At 38.3% G+C, this 20,250-nt stretch overlaps 1 pseudogene; it reads right to left on the reverse strand.

The window, feature by feature from the left end:
- LOC138147990 (glutathione S-transferase-like) overlaps positions 1 to 18,765 on the reverse strand; it is a 50,136-nt pseudogene extending 31,371 nt beyond the window's left edge.
- Between the last annotated feature and the right edge of the window lie 1,485 nt (positions 18,766 to 20,250).

Consider the following 20,250-nt stretch of genomic DNA (forward strand, 5'->3'; position numbering starts at 1 on the left):
CTTCTTCTTCTTCTTCTTCTTCTTCTTCTTCTTCTTCTTCTTCTTCTCCTTCCTTCTTCCTTCTTCTTCTTTCTTTTTGGAGGGGGGAAGGTAGGGCAATTGGGGTTAAGTGACTTGCCCAAGATCACACGGCTAGTTTTGTGTTAAGTGTCTGAAGCTGAATTTGAACTCAGGTCCTCCTGACTCCAGGGCTGGTACTCTATTCACTGTGCCACCTAGCTGCCCTTACATTAATTCTTTTGTTGAGGATTCTGAACAGTATCAATGAAAGTATTAAAGGTTTGCATCTAAAAAGAATCTAATGCCTCCTGTAGTTTTTTTTTTTTTTAAGAAATCTAGTAGGGTTTTTTTCTAAAGAAATCTTTAGTATCATCTTGTTTTCATATGATTTTCAGTTTTATTCCAAAAGTTTTTACTTTCCAGAAAAATTTGGATTAATTAAAATGGAGATAGCATAACAGTTAAAAATGTTGAATTGGAAACAGGAGACCTCAGCTTCAGTTCTGATTCAACCACTTACTGACTTGTGACGACTAGTGAGTCACTTAACCTTTAGTTCTCAATTTCCACATTGGTAAAATGAAGAGGCTAGACTCAATACCCTCTAAGGTCTATTTTGCTCTAAATTTGACCCTAAATATGTAATAAAAATTTAAAAATCTATGAATCTATGACCTTGAGTAAGGTGAAGTTCTAATTAAACTAAGTTTTATAATAAGAAAGGTTAAGATTAGGTTTTCCAGTATTTAACAAGATCTTTAGGGAGGGGTTGTAGTTATTGAACCTAGAAAGGCTGCATGAGCACATCCTAGTATTTTTGTGGGCTTGACTAAAAGTAAGCTAATACAGTACTTGAATATTTAAAAAGCAAGCCTTTTTTTCAAATTGAATATCTTCTTTATAGCTTCAAGACCTGCATCAACCATTGGTGGACTTCTTAGACTACCAGGCTGAAGGAATTTCTGAATTCTGGGGGTTTGCTGACTCTAGCTTTGAACTCCTAAAATGAAAAAACAATGACATCACCTGTAAATGAAGCAATTAGCCTTGCACATTGGAGAGGGGCTCCAGGGTTTCACTTGCTTAGACCCTATGGAAGCTATTTCAGCCTGGGGGAAAGCCATAGCAAGCATTTTGACCCTTTGGACAGTGATGTTTGAGAGTCTTCAGGAATTCCCTGCTCTGCAAATGTGTAAGGCCCCCTCTTTCCAGATATAATATGACATAATATAATATAATGTGATATGATATGATACAATATAATAAATATAATGGCATAACATAATATAATGTAACATAACATAACATAATACAATATGATATATGTAATGGAAATGCAAATTTAAAGATCTTCCCTGCCCCTAGGCTAAAGTGCACCTGGAGCCTGGGGTGGGAGGCTTGTTTTTCAGTAGATGCTTTTTGATTGGCCAGTGGGTCCAGAAGGTTGTTACATTCTCTGAGCCAGGAGACGGTTATATAAACCCTGATTTGAGGCTTTGTTTTGGGGCTCACTTTGAGAAGTGTTCTGTGATTTGATCAGATGAGACTCTGGGAAGCCATTGTTGAGAGCCACCCGGGCTTTGAAAAACCCAGATGTTGATTTGGTATGGGTGTAATGGTTGGACAATTTGGAAACCTGTCTACTTGATCTGTTTCTCTGTCTTGATGATTCTGTCTGTATACTCTGAAGTTTGGGGTGCTGACCTTTTCCCCCTGAACTAGGTAAATGATACATATTTGCCTGATTAAAGTAAGCTTGTTAACCCATTTTGACTTGTTTCCTTTAACAAAGCAGATCTAAGAACCTGTGTTGGCAGCCACCCTAGGGACGCTGGGGTGCTTTGCTGCTACATATAACATAATATAATGTGATGTAACATGACGTAACAATATGATTAATATAATGTAATATAATATGACATGTAATATCATATGTGATATCATATCACATAATGTAATATAATAAATATATGAAGAAACAGCCTTCTCTTTTCAAAATGTATAAAGGTACACTTTCTTAATTGCTGGAAAGACTTTGAGCTGTGGGCTCACCAATGGGCTCCATACCTACCATCTGAAAGACATCCAGCTAAGCCAGAGAGCCTCATCATCTGAAGGGTGGACAACAGAGTATCGGTTTGGGCCACATCGACTCATGACCACTATCTAAGGAATTTTTTTCCTTGGAGGAAGGGTACACAGAGGAAATTCCAGATATTTTAAACAAGCATGGATTGATTATGAGCTCAGCATTGTGCTAAGCCCTGGAGATACAAAGAAAAGGCAAAAACTATCCCTGCCTGCAGGGAGTTTACATTCTAATGGAGAAGAGAACACATACAGCAGTATATATAGTGAATGCTTGTGATGCAATTACCTGCAATTTAGGGAATGCCGAGAGAACACCTGACTTGCATTCTTCAGCCATTAAGATGAGTTCAAGCAGATATACATCTGCCCAGCTCAGCTGGTTGCCAACAAGGTAATTTTTCCCATGGTCTTTTAATGCCTGTAAGAACAATGACAAGGAGAGAAGAGAGAAAATTAAGGCACATTACGTGAAGACAGTGTATTATTTGAAGGGACATTTTCTCTGGCATCCACCACGCCTAGAACACTCTCTCTCCTCTGCTCTGACAAGTGATCTCCCTGATTTCCTTCAAGTCCTAACTAAAATTCCATATTATACAGGAAGCTTTCCCCAACCCCTCTTAATTCCAGTGCTTTCTCTCTTAATTATTTCCTATTTATCCTGTGAGCAGCTAGAGGAAGCAGTGGATAGAGAGCAAGGCCTGAAGTCAGGAAAACCTGAGTTCAAATATGGCCTCAGGTGCCTACTAGCTGTGTGACCCTGGCCAAGCCATTTCACCCTGTTTGCCTCAGTTTCCTCATCTGTCAAATGAGCTACAGAAGGAAATGCAAATCACTCCAGGATCTTTGTCAAGAAAACCCCAAGTGGGACATGACTGAACAATAAAACTTATCCTGTACATATCTTGTTTTGTATTTATTTGCTTGCATGCTGTCTCCTTCTTTAGATTGTAAACCCCTGGAAGGCAGGAACTATCTTTTGCCCCTTCTTGTTTTCCCAGGGCTTAGCACAGTACCTGGCATGTGGTAAGTGCTTAATAAATGTTTCTTGACTAACAAGGTAGTAACAATTTCTCTATTCATTTGTGTCCTCTTCTAAATTGTTCTCTCTGTGTATTTTTTGCTCTTTTCATTATACTATTCATTGATTCATTTGTTCATTCAATAAACATTTATTAAGCACCAACCATACAAGGCCCTGTGCTAAAAACTAGGGATACAGAGAAGGGCAAAAATACGATTGTTGATCTCAAAGGGCTCCCAGACTAATTGGGGAAATAACACATGAACAGCTTGCTAGACATGACATATACCTGATGAACTGGAGATAGAATTCTCAGATGGAAGAAGGGCCAGGAAGGCTTCTTGCAGAATGCAGGACTTTACCTGAGACTTGACGGGAATCCAGAGAAGTCCGGAGGCACAAATGAGGAGGGAGAAGTTTCCAGGCATGGGAGACACCAGGGAAAATGCCTGCAGGGCCATGGAATGTTTGTTCCAGGATCTCTAAGGAGGCCAGTGTGAGGGGGCTAAGCTTTAAGAAGGCTGGAAAGGTAGGAAGGACTTAGGACCTAGCCTATGAAGGGATTTAAAAGTTAAATACAGTCTTTATATGTGTTAATGGAGGGAAAAGAGAGCCACTGGAGTTTACTGAATTGGATTGGCTGGGGGAGATGACATGGTCAGATCAGAGCTTAAGGAAGTTCAATTTGACAGCTAAGTAGAAAGATCAACCAGCCAGCTACTGCCATCATAGAGTACATTACAAGCTCTGTCAATTATTTCCTATTTATCCTGGATATAGATAGCCCCCCCCCCCCCATTCGATTATAGGCTCTTTGAGGGCAGGGCCTGCCTTTTACCTCTTTTTTTGTATCCCTAGCACTCAGCAGAGTTCCTGGTACATAGCAGTCACTTAAGAAATGTTTACTGAATTGAAGTTTACATATATCCAAAAGATCATGTTTGTTGAATATCATTAAGTTCACAATAACAAAAAAGTGTAACCTGTTATACTATTTTTTTTTTTTTTTTTATGGAGGGGAAGGTAGGGCAATTGGGGTTAACTGACTTGCCTAAGGTCACACAGCTAGTTAATTGTTAAGTGTCTGAGGCCGGTTTGAACTCAGGTCCTCCTTATTCCAGGGCCGGTGTTGTATTCACTGTGCCATCTAGCTGCCGCATTAGTATGCTCTTAAAAGTGAAATAATTCTATCGAGAGAGAGAGAGAGAGAGAGAGAGAGAGAGAGAGAGAGAGAGAGAGAGAGAGTTATATAACCTGGAGTTACATAAGAAAATTTTTAAAAACACGACCACTGGATCAGGGGTTAAGAAACTTACATTCTTTTTGTGACTGTACTAGGCCCTAGCTCTGGGATCTTGACAAATTCTCAAGGCCTGACCTTCCTCATTTGTAAACAGAGTTGGTTGAACTACCCCTTTTTCCTACATCAGCTGCTTCACAGTGCTATAGTGCTTAGCATGTATGGCCAATCCAAGCTTGAAGTGGTTCTTTCCCAATGGGCCTTGGAACCTTTTCTGAGAAGGCCTTAACTTAGGCCTGTGGTATCCCTGTTGTGGGGGAAGGTCTAATCCCCTTGACTATAGTATCTTTTTCAAGCTTGGTCAAGAACTGCAGTTTATCCACTCTAAATTCTCTGCCTATTGTGGTTTCAGACTATCTAAGCACCGAGTCTAAGCTACACTAGGCAGTTAGGTAATAAAGTGGATAGATTGGGTCTGAAGTGAAGAAGACCAGAGTTCAAATTCAGTCTCTGACACTAGCTGCTGTGACCTTGGACAAGTCACTTAACCTCTGTATACCTCAGTTTCTTCAGCTGAAAAATGCAGATAACACTAGTACCTACTTCCCCAGTTATTATAGCAAATGAAAAAATATTTTTAAAGTATTTAGCACACTGCCTAGTACACAGGAGATGCTTAATAAATGTCTATTTCCTTCCTTTCTTCCTTTATTCCTTAGTGTCCATTACCCCATTTGACAGAGAGAAATATGGGATTGCAAAAAAATCTTTTTAAACAAGATAATTTTTTTCTTCTTCCCTCCCTTCCTTCCATTGTTCCTTCTTTCCTTCCCTCCCTCCCTCCCTCTCTCCTTTTCTTTCTTCTTTCCTTCTTTTCTTCCTTTTTCAGAGGGATGCTTAGGAATTGGTATCCAAGTAATACCTTAATTTCTGATCACATCAGCAATTATTGAATGAGTTTCTTACAAATTACAGAAAACAGATAGGGTGTTGTCTCTCTACTCACATCTGTTAGTGATCACTTCATATTTACCCCAAATCATTTATAATATTCTTCAATACTTTTACAATAACTTTATTTTTATGGTCAAATTCTTTTACTACTATTAAAAATCTTGGAGTTTTTCTTAGTATCACTGCACACTAAATGCCTAAGGTCCTGGCCTCCATTTTGTTAAAATTCTATTTAAAAGTGCATTCAGCAAAGGACTAGTCCCAATGCAAACAAAAAACACATTGCATTGTGTAACAATGGAAACTAAAAAGCATATACACACCCAAAAGCAATAACATACAATACGACAGGCATTAGCAATAAATTCAGGGCTACATGCAATTCAGCAACTGTGTAATCAATAACACAGAACTCCAAGCAGCACTTACTAACAGCAGTCAATACCTTTGTAGGCAATAACCCACAGGCAGTCTTGTTGCTTAATGCATTTAGAATCCTACAGGAATCACTGGGTTAGCCATAAAAATGAATCACAAAAGAGAACAAAATCCAGCAAACCCTGAACGAGGGGGAAAATACTTTCAGTGAAGAAAAGAGAGGGGAAAATAATTCCTTTTTGATGAAATGAAAGATACTTCAGCCAAAAGGAAACATTTTTAAGATCAAGGAAATTCACAACATTTAAAAAATAAAATTTACAAATCCCAAGGACAAGCTAATGTCTCTTTTAGCTATATCAATCAGTAAAACACATGACATATCCTAGAACCAGATGACAGTATAACCTGATTTGCTCTCCCCACCCTATTGTCCTTTACCCATATTAGACCAGTGGGATAATCTGTTGACCACATCTTCAGTTTGTGTTGACAACCTATTCTTAAGAATTGTCAGTTATGAAGACAGTGCTGTTTCTAAAATCCTTTGTTAACAAGATACTTTCTTTTTAACCAGGGACTAAACACCCAAATATTTCTAAAGATAATCTCCTGCAATGGATTCTGTGAATTAGCTGTCACCATCCATCAAAACTGCCTGACCCATGGATAGATATCTTTTCCATTGAGACAGAAAACCAGTAAATTTGGGTAGTGACACAACAAACTTCTGTTTTGGCCATTGTTTAACAGACCAATAAACATTCATTAAATGTCTCCTCCCCCTTGAGGTGGTATGCATGGTGATGGCAAAAACCAATCTAGTCTCTGCCATCCAAGAACTTGTAACAGGGAGAGAGGGAAGGGATACTAAAATATTGTATCCTCTTGTAGAATGTAAGCTCCTTGAGGGCAGGCTCTATTTCATTTTGCCTTCATGTCCTCAGTGCTGAGCACCATCTCTGGTATATAGTTGGTTCTTTAATAAATGCCTGCAGATAGGCTGAGGCTCTTGGTCTCTCCATGTACTTAATGGGTGTGTTAAATGATTTCATCAGAACTAAGTCTGTCTCAGAAGGGCTGAATTGTAATAACTTTATAGATAGTTGCAAAAAATGTCATCAAACCCTTTCATTTTTATCCTCACAGAGCACTGCCACCAGCCCTTCCCACATTTAACAGTCTAAAAATGTGAAGAACAACCTAAGAGTACCAGGATTAGCCACATGATTTTTTAAAATCATTTTTTAAATTTTTTAATTAATTTGTTTATTTCCTTTTAGTTTACAGGATTCAATTCCACAATTCCTTGAGTTTCACATTTTGTCTCCCTCCCTTCCTCCCCCTCCCCATGGTGGTATATAGTCAAGTATAGGATCTGTAAATACTTTCACATTATACATTAGTCAGGTTATAAAGATGGATTGTATCAGATGGAATGAAAAATGGTAAAGAGGACATAAAACCAAACGAGAGAAGGAAAAAGACCAGGTATTTTGCTTCCACCTGGATAGAACCTCAGTTCTTTCTAGTTCTTTCTCTGGATGCACATATTTCTCTCCATCATGAATCTTTTGGGATTGACTTATATCACTGCATTGCTGAGAAGAGTCCGGTCTCTTAAAGCTGGTCATCACACATACGCTGTTTCTGTTACTGTGTACAAATTTCTCCTGGCACTACTCTTCTCACTCAGCATCAGTTCGTATCAGCCTCTCCAGGTAAATATGAAGACCGTCTGCTCCTCATTTCTTATAGCACAATAGTATTCCATAACATGCATATACCACAACTTGTTCAGCCATTCCCCAATTGATGGGCACCCCCTTAATTTCCAATTCTTTGCCACAACAAAAAGAGCTGCTATAAACATTTTTGTACATATGGGTTTTCCTCCCACTTCTATGATCTCTTTGGGATATAACCCTAGGAGTGGTATTGCTGGGTCAAAGGATATAAAAGTATTTATAGCCCTTTGGGCATAATTCCAGATTGCTCTCCAGAAAGGCTGGATCAGTTCACAACTCCACCAGCAATGCATTAGTGTTCCAATTTGCCCACATCCTCTCCAGCATTTGTCATTTTCCTGTTTTGTCATCTTAGCCAATCTGACTGGTGAGATGCGGTACCTCAGAGTTGTTTTGATTTGCATTTCTCTAATCAATAGTGATTTAGAGCATTTCTTCATGTGCTTATAGATATCTTTAATTTCTTTCTCTGAAAATTGCCTGTTCATATCCTTCGACCATTTATCAATTAGGGAATGACTTGTATTCTTATAAATTTGATTCAATTCTCTGTATATTTTAGAAATGAGTCCTTTGTCAGAGACATAGGTTGTAAAGATTCTTTCCCGATTTCCCACCTCCATCTTAATCTTGGTTACATTGGCTTTGTTTGTACAGAAGCTTTTCAATTTCATGTAGTCAAAACTATCCATTTTACATTTTATAATGTTCTCTAATTCTTGTTTAGTCATAAAGTCTTTCCCTCTCCACAAGTCTGACAGGAAAACTATTCCTTGTTTTCCGAGACTGCTTACAGTATTAACCTTTATACCTAGATCATGTACCCATTTAGATTTGATTTTGGTATATGTTGTTAGATAATGGTCTATGCCCAGTTTCTGCCATACTATGTTACAGTTTTCCCAGCAGTTTTTGTCAAATAGTGAGTTCTTATCCCAAAAAACAGGGTCTGGGGGTTTATCAAACAATAGATTACTATAGTTGTTGACTTCTGACTGCCTGATCTATTCCATTGATCCACTCCTCTGTTCCTCAGCCAGTACCAAGTAGTTTTGATGACAGCTGCTTTATAATACAGATTGAAATCTGGTATAGCTAGTCCACCTTCCCTAGCATTTCCTTTCATTAATTCCCTCGATATTCTGGACTGTTTATTCTTCCAAATGAATTTTGCTACTATGTTATCTAGCTCTATAAAGTAGTTTTTTTGGTAAATTAATTGGTATGGCACTAAATATATAATTTAATTTAGGTAAAATTGTCATTTTTATTATGTTAGCTTGACCCAGCCACGAGCAATTGATATTTTTCCAATTAGTTAGATCTGATTTTATTTGTGTGAAAAGTGTTTTGTAGTTGTGGTCATATAGGTCCTGGGTTTGTTTTGGCAGGTAGATTCCCAAATATTTTATAATGTCTACAGTAACTTTAATGGGATTTCTCTTTCTATCTCTTGCTGTTGAATTTCATTGGAAATATATAGGAATGCCGAGGATTTGTTTGGGTTTATTTATATCCTGCAACTTTGCCAAATTTATTTATTGTCTCAAGTAGTTTTTTACTTGATTCTCTAGGATTCTCTAAGTATATCATCATATCATCTGCAAAGAGTGATAGCTTGGTCTCTTCTTTGCCTAATTTAATTCCTTTGATTTCTTTTTCTTCTCTAATTGCTACTGCTAACATTTCTAGTACCAGATTGAATAAGAGGGGTGATAGGGGACACCCTTGTTTCACCTCTGATCTTATGGGAAATGCTGCTAGCTTCTCCCCATTACATATGATACTTTCTGAAGCCACATAATTTTTAAGTGTAATAAAGGAATATTACCAAAGATCTCTTTTGTGACACCCTGAATGTTGTGTTTTAAGTGGCTACCTATCTTATCTAGCTCCAGAGCTTTATGAATTCATACAATCATAGGCTATAGAGTTGAAGTGACCTTAGGAGTCATTAAGTCCAACTGCTTTATTTTACAGATGAAGAAATTGAGGCCCAGATAGGACAAGGGTCACATAGCTGGTAAGTGTCTAAGGCAAGATCTGAACCAAGTTCTTCTTGACTCCAAGTCCAACACGTATGTACAATAGGTTGCTACCTTACTCTGTAAAATTTAGGAAATTGAGGTTCAGGCCTACCAAGTTATGTGCCCACAGTAATAAGTGACAGAGGCAGGATCTGAACCCAGATCCTTTGTCTACAGAGCCAGTGGTCTTTCTTCAATACCACGGGGTATAGAATGTTTCTGAATTGTCAGGCATTTGCTGAGATTGGAATAGAGAAAGAGTTTGCAATTTCAATGTATATGCAGGTAGTTCCCACTCTGCCTCATTGTTACATACCTTCTCATACACTGCAAGTATCATTGAGTGGCTCTCTGAGTGATGAAGCTAAGAGTCTTCTCCTGATCTTCAGGCAAAGCAAGAGGGAGTAACATAATCATGTCGTATAAATCTCTCATTCCTTCCACATACATGTCAATACTGGAAAAGGAAAGAGACACCAAGAAAAATATGATTGCTAGCTCAGGGTATTATTGAGACCGCAGTCAAATAATGTATATAAAATGCTTTGCAAGCTTTAAAGTTCTTTTTATACATGTCATTATTACTAATGCAGGAGCAAATAAAATATTGTATGTGAAAATGCTTTTTTAAAAGGATAAAGTTGTTGTTGTTCAGTCATTTCAGTCATGTTTGACTCTTTGTGACCCTATTTGTGTTTTTCTTGGCAGAAATACTAGAGTGGTTTGTCATTTCCTTCTCCAGTTCATTTTACACTTGAGGAAACTGAGGCAAGCAGGGTTAAGTGACTTGCCCAGGGTCACACAGCTAGTAAGTGTCTGAGACCCAATTTCAACTCAGATTGATGTGTCTTCCTGACTCCAAGCCCAGCAGTCTATCCTCTGTGCCTAGCTACCCCCCAGCACATAGTAGGCACTTCATATATACTTGTTGATGGATTAATTCATCTAATAGGGGTGGCATGGTCATTCTATGATGAGTTAATAAACATAGAAGCTAATTTTAAAAACACCCTCACTTTCATTGAGTTAATAATGAATTTAAGTATTGTTTTTGAACTTGTGCTTTTATAAATAATTAAAAAGTGATTTTAAAATTATAATTATTCAAGCTTGAGATCCAAAGCCGGTATTTTTTCTCTTTTGAACAAGTCATCTATGTATCTATCTGTGAATGGGCCAGTTTATAACATATGAGCCTTAACACATCAGGAGAAAAATATTCCCGGCATGGTCATTAAGACTGAGTTCCATAAATACTCCATTAGATTGTAAACTCTTTGGGACTGTCTTTTGCCTCTTTTTGTGTCTTCAGCATTAGCACAGTGCTTGGCATACAGTAGGCATTTAATACAAATTGGCTAATTGATAAGCAGCCAACAGAAGCCAGTATCATTACTTTTTAGCATCAGTCTAATAAGCAGTAAGAGTTTTAATTTCCTCCTTTGACTGCCCACACTTTGATAAAACCATCTACTAGAGATTTATCTATATCAGGGTATTTTGGGCTTAGGGCATATGGGAAAGGGAGTTAAAAATTTTACAAATTTACTTTCATAGCATGCTGATAGAAACATTCTGGCTTTGTCCATGATGTAAAAGGAGATACTTTCCTAACATCATTTCATTGAGAAGCAGGGGGAATAATAAAGACCTGGCCTTGAAAGTCTGTAAGACCTACTGTCAAGTTTTGCCTTTGACCTTTGAATTGGTGGTGTGACCCTGGGCAAATCATTTGTCAGAATTCACTGTTAGGTAGAAATATCCTAAAGAAAAAAAGGTGGCTTCTATGTTGTCTTATAAACATGCAACGATTACTGTACAGGAATTGCTCTTTCAGGTCCTTCCCATACAAGTTGTATTTTGCAGCTATATATCTTAGGATGGCTCTGGTTTGTACCATCTTCATTCCATCAATTTCCACCATCGGCACTTGTTCATACATTAGTTTCCCACCTAAAAAAAAAAAAAAGAGAAGTCAAGTTAGTGGCTTACTACCCCTCATTAGAGTATGGTCATAGAAGCATCACTCTGGAATAAGAAAGGGTCTCAGTTGTATAGTTTAACTCTTTCATTGTACAGGGGGGGAAACTGAGTCCCAAGAAGGGTGAGAGGCTTTCTCAAGGTCCCATGGCTAAGTATGAGAAGCAGGATTGGAATCCATGAGCTCTGATTTTAGAACCAATGCTCTTTCCAACTGTATCACACTACACTGTGTTCCATGGGGGTTATTTTTATTCTAGAGACACTGCCTCCCACCCTGCAAATGGGATTGTGTGTGAATGACTCACTCCCTTCCACGTGCTGAGAGACACTGACCTCTTTGTTGTTCCTCAAACAAAACACTTCAGTGACTGGAGGCATTCTGACTGTGTCCCCCAGGCCTAGAAGGCTCTGCCTCTTTTCTACCTCTGGTCTCTCCTGGTTTCCCTCAAGTCCCAGCCAAAATCCCACCTTCCACAAGAAGTGATTCCCCATCTCTGGCTTCATGCTAATGTCTGCCCCATGGGTTATCTGCAGTTTACCCTGGATATGTCTTGTCTGCTCATATTTGTTTGTTTGTTGTCTCTTCCCTGTTAGCCTGTGAGCTCCTCTGGAGCAGGGTCTGTTGGCTTTTATCCCCCCATTGCATTTACTCTTATTTTTACTTTTTAATTTAATTTATTTTTTCTGAATTTAAGAAATAAAACAAACATTTCCATTCCATAGTAGAATGGAAAAAAAAAAGATGATTGTAAAAAAATAAGATGCTTTTGCCATTCTTGCTATCCCCAGTGATTAGTGCCATACCTGGCACATAATAGGTGCTTAATGAATGTTTCTTCACTGACTGAAAGCTCCTGCTGGAATGCCATCAATTAACAACAGCAGTTTTGAGAGCCTACTATGTGCACTTCAATATGCTAGGCACTTTGGGTGTTATACATGAACACAGGAAGGATCCCTAAAGTTTTATTTGTGATGTTGTCCAACATGGGAACTCCCTGTGTGGGAGCTTCCGCCACCAACCCAAAGAACAACTTTGTCTATGACTTGATCTATACACTGTCTGTTGGGTAATCTATGATTCTTGACTTAAAGGAGTCTGCCTTCAAATCTTCTTTCATCAATTGATATCTACTCCCTCCTGCCTCTAGCCTCAAATATAAAGTCTTCTTTTTGCATTCTAAGCCTTTCATGGTCTGTTCAAGCCTGCCTGTCTAGCTTTTCTTTACACACCCTGCCTCCCAGACAAACTGGCTTACTGTTTTTCTGCCCACACAACATTGCACCTCCTTGTCTCCTTGCCTTTGTATGGGTTTGACTTCTATCCCTAGAATTCTCTCCCTCCTTACTCCTTCTGATCCCACTAGCTGCTAGCACCCACCTTCCTCTGAAGGTTCCTTTTCCCCTGAAATACCTTGGTATTTGAAAAAGCTCTATATTTGCTTTTATAGGCAGCTAGGTAGCTTGGCAAATGTTACTGGATTTAGAGTTCCAAACTTGTCTCAGACATCTACTAGCTGTGTGACCCTGGGAGGGCCCCTAAAGTTCTAAGCCTCAGTTTTCTCATTCATAAAACAGGTACGATGGCAGCCCCTACCTCTTAAAGTCATGAGGATGGAAGGAAGTAATATTTGTAAAATACTGGGGGTAGCTAGGTGGCATAGCGAATAGAGCACCAGCCCTGGAGTCAGAAGGACCTGAGTTCAAATCCAGCCTCAGACAGTTAACACTTACCAGCCATGTGACCTTGGGCAAGACACTTAACCCCAATTGCCCTGCCTTTCCCCCTCCAAAAAGCAATATATATATATAGTAAAATACTTTGGAAACATATAAATAGTATGCTGCTGCTGATAATGGTTTTTATGCATGATGTTCCCCCTGAAGAATATAAGCTCATTGAGCTTATATTTTATTTTTTCATCTTTGCATCTTCTGTGCCCTAAATAGCATTTAGTGCATTCTAAGTGCTTAATAAGTGCTTGCTGATCAATTGGTCCGTGAATCACGTCCCCCTTTCATTAGCTCTCACTGCCATATCCTTGCTCAAAGTCTTATCACCTCCCACCTAGATTCTTTTTTTCTCTTTTTAAAAATTAATTTATTTTAAACTTAAATGGAAAATTTTAAATACACAGTAAGAAAAGAAAAACAAACATTATAAACTTAAATACAAAATAAGAAGAGAAAAAAAACATTGTCGTGTGCACAGCAGAACGTAAGGGAAGAATCAAAATATAGAACAATAAATTTCCATTTTAAGAAAGCCTGTATAATAAATACTACACGTTTTGTTGAGAGCTGTCCATCTTTTCTTCACTTCCTTGTAAGCTTTCTTTTGTCTTCTGCTATGGACTTCTTACTTTGTTCTTTCTTCCCCCTTCTTCCTCCCCTCCCCCAACAAGCTACAAATCAGCAGATTTTATATGTATTTGTATATATGTGTGTGTGTCTACACACGTGTATATGTATGTATCAACACCGATGTATACATACAAACATGCATGCACACATATACACATTAATACACCACATATGCATACAAAGATATATACATGCATATACAAATACATATGTGCACTTAAATGCACATACACTTATATATACTTTGATGTCTATAATACTCATATATAGGTATAGATATTCATATTCACTTGCTCCTGACGCTTTTAGCTGTATGACCTTGGATAAGTCTCATCCTCTGTGTGCCTCAGATAACAGCACTTACATAAGAAGTCATAATGATTTCCAGAATCACAAATCCTTTGTATTGACTTACCCAGGCACACATTATGTACTCTGCCAGGCACTAGATAGATACAAAAATGAAAAAACTACAAATTGTTACTTTCTAGGAATTAGGTTGGGCAAGTGACTTGGGTAAGTCACTTAACTTTTCTGTGCCTCAGTTTCCTTATCCATAAAATTGAGGGAGGCACAAACTAGATGGCCTCAAGACCCCTTCTAGCTCTCTATTTATGATCCCATGATCCTAGGCACTTGGGATGTTATACAGGAACACAGGAAGGATTCCTAACATAGATAAGCCTCTATGTAAAACCGTACTATGCTAATTTGTTCTGTTTCTCTGAGGGTGGATAAGCTCTTCGCTCATATGTCTGAGTCTTTTCGTATTTTTACAAGTCCATCCTCTTGTCATTTTCTATACTGCACCAATATTCTATCTTTTACTGTCTTGTTATTTTAAGTAGCCTAAAACAGTAATGCTTGATATGACTGGCATATAGAGTCATTTTCCTATTTTTCTCTTATGATTAAATCTATTTCAGCTTTAATTCTTGTCTGCCAGATAGATTCTTTCAGTGTTTCTAGTCTCCATACCTCCCATCTCTGTCTATTCCAAATCAGAGCGTCATACTAGCCTTCCTGAAACACAACAATTGTTAAGCACACGCAGAAACACTCTCTAGAAACTCCCACCTGTATACTCTTTTCTTCCATTCAAGCTACTCCATGACCTAACTCCACCCTAATCTTTCCAGTCTTAAATCCCATCACTTTTCCCTTCTACCATAATTTCTCTATAGAGGGCAAGGACCCTTTGTTTAAGGAATAAAATGTTTACTTTCTTCCCTGATGTAGTTGTTTTGAAATTCAAATCCTACCTCTGAGGTACAGAGGAATTCCCTTGTGAATTACCCTGTGTAACACCCCATCCATGCAATGATTTATGACATGCTTTTTCACAACTCTAGAATCAGAGGAATTGTAGAGCTCCAAGGAATCTTAGAGACTTTCTGTGTGACTTTACAGGCAAGGCAACAGTAGTTAAATCTGATGTACATGGAGTAGAACAGCACAACAGTAAGGCTTTGAACTTACCCTTAATTAAATTTTGAAGTTCTTCAGCTGTTTTGAAAAGCACTTCTTCATACTACAAAGAAGGACACATAAGGGTATCAGAGCAACAGAATCATAGAATGTTAGTATTGGTAGGAACCGTAGAGATCACCTAAGGCAACTAGGTGGTATCATGGGTAGAGTACAGGAGTAAGAGTCACAAAGACCTGAGTTAAAATCCTACCTTAGGCATCTATCATTCTGGGCAAGTCACTTAACTTCTCTGTGCCTCAGTTTCCACATCTGCAAAAAGGAAGACTTTGGACTAAATGTTCTCTAAGTTTTCTTCCAGCTCTACATCACTGATTCTGATGCTCTCATCCAACATTTCACAAATGTTTTGATCTCAGAATTCCATTATATTCTTAAATGTAACATTATTGAGGACCTACCCAAAGAGCTTCTGTTTACGTGGGTTCTACCTATCAGTATTTGCCGTATTAGAAAATAAGACTGATGAATTTTAAATATATTTTTCAATTCATTAGAAACACACCCATTACATATTAATATGAATAACATATTTTCATGAAAAATGACTGTTTTCTAAAACAAAAAAATTAGTGAGAAGAATGGCATTGTTTTACATACTTTTACAAATCTTTTTAATGTCTAATCTTAGTTGGATTCTGTAATGGGAATGCAAATTTGGAAGATCTTCTCTGCCCCTAGGCTAAAGTGCACCAGAAGCCTGGGGAGGGAGGCTTGTTTTTCAGTAGATACTTCTTGATTGGCCAGTGAGTCAATAAGGTTGTTACATTCTCTGAGCCAGGAGAAGGCTATATAAGCCCTGATGTGTAGCTTTGTTTTGGGACTCACTTTGAGAAGTGTTCTGTGATTTGATCTGAATTCTGGGAAGCCGTTGTTGAGAGTCCCCCGGCTTTGAAAAACCCAGAATGTGGAAACCCAGATGTTGACTGGGCATGGATGTAATGGTTGGACAGTTTGGAAATCTGTCTACTTGATGTTTCTGTCTTGATAATTATGCCTGTATACTTTGAGGTTCAGGGTGCTGACCTTTTCTCCTGAACAAGGTAAACGATATATGTCTGACTGATTAAAGTAAGCTTGTTAATCCATTTTGAGTTGCTTTCCTTTAACAAAGCAGATCCAAGAACCTGTGTGAGCAGGCACCCTGGGGACACTGGGGTGCTTGCTGCTACAGATTCTTAAAAATGCTTCTGCATTCAGTCTATTGCAATATGTTGTTCTGGATGAAATATATATATATATATACATACACATATAGATATGAGTATTTAGATATATGATTGGAAAAGGGAAGAATATTTTAATAGATTAATAACATCTTAGTATTATTATGAAGATAGTTTTGATCTCAAGGACCCCCTGAAAGGGTCTTGGGGAACATTGGGCTACACTTTGAAAACCATTGTTCTAGTCTACCTCTGTCCCCCCACTTTTTTTTTAATTAAAATCTGAGTCTTGGAGAAATGCTTAATAGATTATTAATTCCTAGAGGGTAACAATTTGTAGTTTTTCATTTTTGTATGTATCCAGTGCCTAGTAGAGTACACTGTGTAAGTCAATACAAAGGATTTGTGATTCTGGATATCATTATGACTTCCTGTGTAAGTGTTGAGGCACACAGAGGATGAGACTTACCTTGGGTCATACAGCCAATGAGTGTCAGGAGGAAGATTAGACTTCAGTTGTTCCCAACTCTAGGCCCAGCATTCTGTCACTACAAACACTACAGGCTACCTCTCTATCCCCCTGGGGGATAGAAAGGGGAGAGGTACCTAGATGAATTATTTCACAGATATAAGATAGAGGTGCCAAACAGGCTGCCTGCAAAAGTCCTGAGTGCATCCCCAACCAGATTAAAATATAATGAGGAAGGATTTATAAATAAAATTAGATGCATATGATTTAGTGGTCCCCATTTCTATGTAAGTTTGACACAGCTGATGGAGGGAACTCTTGCTGAGGAAACCCTACCTACCAGGGTAAATCAATAACTGTTCTACAATGTTTAGTCTTAGAGTCAAAAGACCTGTGTTCAAAACCTACCTCTGTAATTTACTGCCTGAATGACCTTGGGCAAGTCACTTAACTTTTCTGTGCCTCAGTTTCCTTATCCATAAAACTGTAGGAGGTACAAACTAGATGGCCTCAATATCCCTTCTAGCTCTCTATTTATGATCCCATGATCCTATGACTTACCTAAGGTCACAAAGCTAGTGACAGAGCCATGACTAAAATCTGAGTCTCCTGACCTCCAGACCAGTGTTTTTCACTATGCCACACTGCCTAATTAATATTGTGACTATTATTGATCATTGTAATTACTGCTCACGGGCTCATAGATTGAGAGACTCCTAGTCTATCTACAAGTCAACTAAATGGTGTGGTGGATAGAATACCCAGAGTAGTCTTATTTTCAATCCTGTGACAGAATGGGTCCTATGATTAGCAGAGCAAAAGTTCCTCAGATCCCAGGATGCAGGCAGAACTGGAAATGATATTAGAGGTTATCTCATCCAATCCCCTCAATTGGCAGGAGAGGAAACTGAGACCCAGAGAGGTGAAGTGACTTACTAATATCAATTAGGAGTTGGGGGGGAATAATTCCTCAGTACCTCAAAGATTAGGACAAATTTTCTAGCATATCAACCTAAATTATTAAGTTTAAAGATTTAGAAACTTCATGAAGACTTTATAAAAGTCTTGTATATAATGAATCTGAATTTTCCTCACTGTCTACCCAAGGAAAAGGATGCTAAGAAAAAGAAAAATTACGAAAATCTCTTTAGAAATTAACCAAACCTCTGTTCCTTGGTATTTTTGAATTTTCCAAAATGGTGAGCTTTTTAATGAATAACACTAAGCAATAATAGCCAGGCAGTTAATGAAATCAATGGCAGTATCGTTCTTTGTGTTATGGCATAGAAAAAAAATTTTTTTAAAGGAGTAATTGTAGTCAAAGACCACAGAATGTTGAAGTTAGAAGGGGGTCTCAGAAATAATCTAATGCCAGCTCCCATTTCTACCGGTGATGAAGTTGAGACTCAGAGATGCAAGCTGGTTTGCCTGAGGACATGGAGCCAGGAGGTAGTAATGCCATGACTTGGACGCTGGTCTGCTGAAGCCAAATTCAGTGAAATTTCCACTGGGCTCTGTTTTCACTTTCAGAAGAACTCAATCAGCACTTAATTATCAAGATAAACAGGACTTTAAACTTGCTCCTGCGACTCAGTTCACTGTTAAAGAGAAAAAAAAGATGGTGATTACAACGATTTGGCCACTGTTTTGGAGGGAATCATTTAGTAAGCTCCCTGTGACTTCTCCACTAATAAATATTCACTTAGTCTGAAGAAAAAGAATAAATGTAAGAAATGAAATCTCTACCTCCACACCAGTAGCTGCCAGCAGCCAGCGCACCGACTCTATTCTGCCTCTGCCATCGAAATAATAAAGTTTAGGTTTCCTAGCCATGCTTTTAAGTTCCTTGGTTTCTGAAAAACAAGACAGAACAAACAATCTGACCAGGACCTAGATGGACAAGCCTCCCTTTTTGTAATCTTGACTCCACTGGTGATACATGAGGAAAGCCCAGACTCTCAGGGTCACTGATTCAGTGGGCAGATTAGGAGGAGGAGAAGAGGGAGGAGAATCATGTGAAGGGCAGGACTCAGACATCCCATTTTCCCCCAAAATGGCTAATGGCAGCTAGGCATGGATCTACTTAACTGATTGAAATGCATTTAGGACTTTGGTGAGTAGGAACTGATTGTCCACATAGGATGTTTGAAATGGAAAGGTGGAGTTTCTTACATTGTGTAAGGAATGTCTACTAGGATAATTTTTATCATTATATCAAAATTGGTCATCCAAGTCTGAGCTTCATGGATCCTATATAACTCCCTTTTTCACTCCAGGTGTCCTCTGGTGCTGATCCTAGTTATGCAGATGTGGCTCAAATCACATCCAGGTAATTCACTATCAAAACCCAGGAGCCATAAATCAGAGAGAGAAGTTTTCATTTAGAACAAATAGCAAAATTAATAAGAGACCTGTGCTTTTATTTATGTACTGAGCTCCCTGGAGCTCATAATGCTCATCTGCCATTGTTCCGGGGTTTTGGTTGTCTGTATTACAGAGATGTTAAGCAACTTGCCCAGGGTCACACAGCCAGTAAAAATAATTTAATCTGCCTATGGAAGGAGTCAGAGGCAGAATTAGAACCCAGTTCTTCTAGAGGCTGAAGTGGTTTGTCTGTCTACATATAACACCTCTTTTCCTCTCTACTTTAGAAATTCATTCCAATAAACTAAAAGTTGCTACCTTGCCATAAGGGCTCATTTCAAATTCACAAGGGAAATAAGGCAAGACATAAAGAAATAGAATTTCCTATGGTTACTCAGGCTGCCAGTGAGAATGGGAATATTTACATTTAAGATCCCAGGGTTATGGCTCAACTGGAATGGCTTTAATCGTTCACTTCCCAGACAATTGTGTAAGCTGTACTGATGTTCTATCCTGTTTCTCAAGTTACTAGAGTTTTCAACTGGGGCTGGGATTGGGACTTCTTCAGAGAAAGTGTTAACACTTTTGTGAGACTGTCCAGCCAATATGCCTGGAGTTTTTAGCTCTTTTAGCTTAACAATATTCAACATCCACCTTCAAAGGAATTCTCCAAGCCTGGGTAGGGAGAGAAAATTCCTTTTAGTTGCTATCAAGAATTTTGCAGATAAATATTAAGTGTTCTCATAGTAGGATTTATTATAAAATAGATTGTTTCCATTTTTCCCTTATAACCCCAAAATAGAGCATAGTACCTTGCACACAAGAAAACAATAAATATTTGTTGAAATGAAGAAAAAAAAGAATTTTAAAGACAGCATCAAGGGCACTTTAAATTATATCAAGACTTTACTAATCTTCAAAGGAAGGATTGTGTGATGCTGGGACAGAGCTAAC

The sequence above is a fragment of the Petaurus breviceps genome, unplaced genomic scaffold (assembly GCF_028583685.1).
Source record: "Petaurus breviceps papuanus isolate PSGF00001 unplaced genomic scaffold, PetGlider_PUasm1.0 90822, whole genome shotgun sequence".
In the NCBI taxonomy this organism is placed as follows: domain Eukaryota; kingdom Metazoa; phylum Chordata; class Mammalia; order Diprotodontia; family Petauridae; genus Petaurus; species Petaurus breviceps.